This window comes from Cornus florida, unplaced genomic scaffold (assembly GCF_030987335.1).
Source record: "Cornus florida cultivar Cherokee Brave unplaced genomic scaffold, ASM3098733v1 CherokeeBrave_3.0.0_Hap2_Chr05, whole genome shotgun sequence".
Taxonomy (NCBI): Eukaryota; Viridiplantae; Streptophyta; class Magnoliopsida; order Cornales; family Cornaceae; genus Cornus; species Cornus florida.
Genome location: NW_026775575.1, coordinates 10,422,276 through 10,426,333, shown reverse-complemented (window position 1 = coordinate 10,426,333; position 4,058 = coordinate 10,422,276). Strand labels below are relative to the sequence as shown.

The window sequence follows — 4,058 nt, the reverse complement described above, 5'->3', positions numbered from 1 at the left end:
ATGAACTTAAATCTTTCACAAAAGATAAATATTAATTAAAAAGAACAATTCAAATTTAATTAATTCCAATTTAATATATGTTAACCAACATATTAAAACAAGAGTTTCTACCATGCCACAATTCAAAACCAAGTTTCTCATCATCATGAAAATTAAATCTTATACAAAGAATTAAATATTTCAAATTTCCTAGATTTGATACAAGGCATGCATATAGGTTGTATAAACATGGAAAACACACAATAAAACACATATAAAATCCTAAAACATTCCTTACCTCCATTTGAGATGAAATCTCAAATCCCCACCAAAATAAATCGTCTCCGAATCCGACGAAACTCCTAGGTTTTGTTAGGGACAACACCACGAACAAGAACCCCAAGGAAGCCCCATCAAAAACACAACTTGACTTCAAACCCAAACTCAAGAAATGACCAAAACGAGATTCCAATCAGTTGGAATCGAAGGCCTCGCCGAGGGGAGCAATAAACACAAAGGCATCACCACTTTTTAATGAAGGGAAGAAGTCCAAAACAGGAGACAGAAGATGGCATCCATGGATGGAGCTTGCACCGGCCATGAGAGAGAGAGAGAGAGAGAGAAAGAAAAATCTGATTTTTCTTTCTAAGACCTCCTATTTATAGAAAAACTCAAAAAGTGCCCCGAACGGGCCCCGCCAGGTCCGGAAAAGTGGAAATTGTGTAGACGCGCTCAAATGGAAAACTCCGTGAATGAAAAAGATTCAAAATGAGATAATATGAACAACAGAAGAAACGGCGTCGAAAACTGAGTCCCGAGCAGAGAGTTATGCCCAAAACAAGTTTGGCGCAAATTGGGGCCAAAAACCCTGAAACTGAAAACATCGTCCAGGAGGAAATTCTAAGAGTCCAAGACTCGACAAAATGTGAAAATGAATCCCATACGAGGATCCAGGTTCAAAACAAGGCATTGAGTAATAACTTTCATTAATTCCACAATGGTCCCTCTAAAAAGTGAAAACTGCGAAACTACCACAGAATGAAAATATCTTCCAAAAGATATTTTCTTAGATACCCCTGAAATAAAATATCTTCAAAAGATATTTATGAAAAACACCCCAAGAAGAGAAAAAATTTTCAAAGAACTTTGCATTTATGCCCCTACGGGCACCGGGAGCAACCAGAGTACTTTCTCACGAAAGTAAAGATACGTATCTCATAGAAATCATTGAGAATGAAGATACGCGAAGTCAGAAACCAACTTTGAACATAAGAAGTGTGGTTACGCAAATAGAGTGATAAACGAGGAAAAGACGAAATAGGGAAAAAGATAAAATAGGGAAAAGACAAAAAGTGAATAGTGTCAAAAAATGAAAAATGCGGAACTGACTCGGTCCTCAAAAGAAGTTGTCAATCCACAGAAAAGAGTCTCAGAAATCACTCCAGAGCACTCGAGATGACACTAATCGATAAGAAACCAAACTCAGAAGGGAAAAGACAACGGAAAAAATTTATCCGAAAAATCCAGGTCATTATATCCTAAGCCTAATTTGACATATACCGAGTATGGAAGAAGGTTAACACTTGCTCCTAAGTCAAGAAGAGCCCGATTAATGATATGATCTCCAATGATGCATGAAGTGGTAGGTGAACCAAGGTCCTTAAACTTTGGAAGAGTGTTATGCTGCAAAATTGAGCTTACTTGCTCGGTTAAGACCACTTTCCTAGGTGTTTGGCTTTTGTTCTTCCTCTTTTGGGTGCATAAGTATTTCAAAAACTTGGCACAAGCCGGAATTTGCTTGATTGCATCCAAAAGTGGAAGATTGACTTTCACTTGCCTAAACACATCTCTAATTTCATTTGTTTTGGCCTTTTGCTTGTCAATTGAAATGGATCCTTTTAAGGCATCCAGAAATGGAGCTCTTGGCTCAAAAAAAATTTCAAAAATTTTCTTTGAAGTCTCTTCAACACAAGAAGTTCTAAAATCATTTTGTAAATTTTTCTTTTCAAAATCACTTTTCAAGATGTTCTCATTTGAAAGATCATGCATATGCAATGAAGGAGTAATAGGATGTGAAACGAGACGGGTATCAACTTTTGGTTGCACCGGTTCACTCTCTTCATTGGACATACCCACTTGGTTGTCTACAATCTTCCCACTTCTCAAGGTTGTCACCACATTGACATGCTCTATTGTGTGACCTTCCGATGAGGAATGAGTCTCCACAACACATTGTTGCTTTTGTGGGGCATTCAAAGGCATTTTCCCTTTCTCTCTAGCATTTAAAGTACTAGCTAGTTGCCCTACTTAGGTTTCTAGCTTAGCAATGGATTGAGAGTGAGAATAAAGCAATTGAGTGTTCGCCTCTAGAGTGCCTAGAGCGGTCAAAACTTTCTCTTCAAAAGCGGGACTCCTAGCATTTCCTTGAGAATATGATGGTTGATTAGGAAAATGAGAATTAGCAAATTGATTTCCTTGCGATTGAAATGATGATCTAAAACCTTGGGAACCTTGGCTTTGCATCAGAGGTGGAACATACTTCCTTTGGAAACCACCTTGGGGAGGGTTTGAGCCTTCCTCTTGGTTTCTCCAAGAGAAATTCGGGTGATTCCTCCAACTAGGATTATAATGTTTGCCATAAGAATTGTTCCCCTGATTAACAAAAGTTGCATTAACTTATTCATGATTTTCACTTTGCACATGTCCATGAGGATAATTGGAAGTAGAATGTAAAACACTTAAACAAGTCATACATGTCTCATTAGATGCATGATGGGAATGGTTAGGGATGGAAGATACTTGATTTGCCGAGTTTTGGTTGATTAAGAATTGATCAAACATTTGAGATAAGGATTTCATCTTGGCGGCTATTTCATTGGAATGGTCAACTTGATGTAAGCCAACACTCTTCCTTCCACTTGAATTCCTACCATTCTTAGAAGATAAAGTTCGATGCAAAGAATTTTCACTCATGATCTCATAAAGATGCGACATGTCACCTCATGCCTATTAATGTAAGAGCCACCCATGAAAGCATCAACTATGCCCTTATAATTATCGGATAAGCTCTCAAAGAAATATTGAAATAATTACCATTTGGGCATGTCATGATATGGACACTTCCTAAGCAATTCATTGAATCTTTCCCATGCCTCATGGAACATTTCCCCATCCCCATGTGAAAATTCTCGAATTGAGGTTCTCATAGCATTGGTCTTAGAAACGGGATAGTACTTCTTCAAGAACTCTTGTTATATTTCTTCCCAAGAAGTTATTAAAAAAGGCCTAAGATTGTTAAACCAATATTTTGCCTTGTCTTTAAGGGTGAATGGAAAAATTTTAAGCCTTAAGACCTCTTCCGACATGTCCGTGTATCTCACGGTAGAACATATTTCAAGAAACTCATCCAAATGCTTGTAAGGTTCTTCACTTGGAAGTCCATGATAGTCAGGAAGCATTTGAATGGTTTGTGGTTTGATCTCATAGTGGTGTGCTCTAAATGGTGGCAATTGAATGCATGTGGGTGCATTGTATTCATTAGGCACATAATGATCTCTTAAAATAAGGGGAGGATTAGCACTTGGAGGTGCAACATGGGCACCTTGATTGCCTTGAATGATGGGAGGTTGTGGAGCATAGATTGGCCTTGGCATTCCTAATGGAACTTAGCCTTGTTGTTGTGGGGGGTGAATGAATGGCCTCGGCATGCCTAATGGTACTTATATGTTATCATGGTACACATTAGGGTGGAGGATGCCTTGTTGGTCTATGTGACCAAGGTCCTCCGCATGGTCCTCATTATGTCCTTCCATTGATAGAATGGATTAATTAGAACTTCCTCTTCCCCTAGGGTTTCGAACAACGGATTCAAGATGAAAATTAAGAGGGACAAGAGTAGGTTTCAATGATCTACGACCATGCATGCACAATAAAACACAACAAGCAACAAGTAATGAATAAACACTTCACCTTCACAACAAATCAACAATCAACAAATTACTCCACATACAATGATCCCATACTCCCATGCTATCAACAATATGCAAAGAAAAGTAAATTGCCTCTACGTGGGCTCACGA

The 4,058-nt window shown here is 38.3% G+C and overlaps 1 pseudogene; it reads left to right on the top strand.

Annotated features, from left to right (window-relative positions):
• The first annotated feature begins 3,081 nt into the window (after positions 1–3,081).
• On the top strand, positions 3,082–3,180 carry LOC132310773 (small nucleolar RNA R71; annotated as a pseudogene).
• Positions 3,181–4,058: the final 878 nt, after the last annotated feature.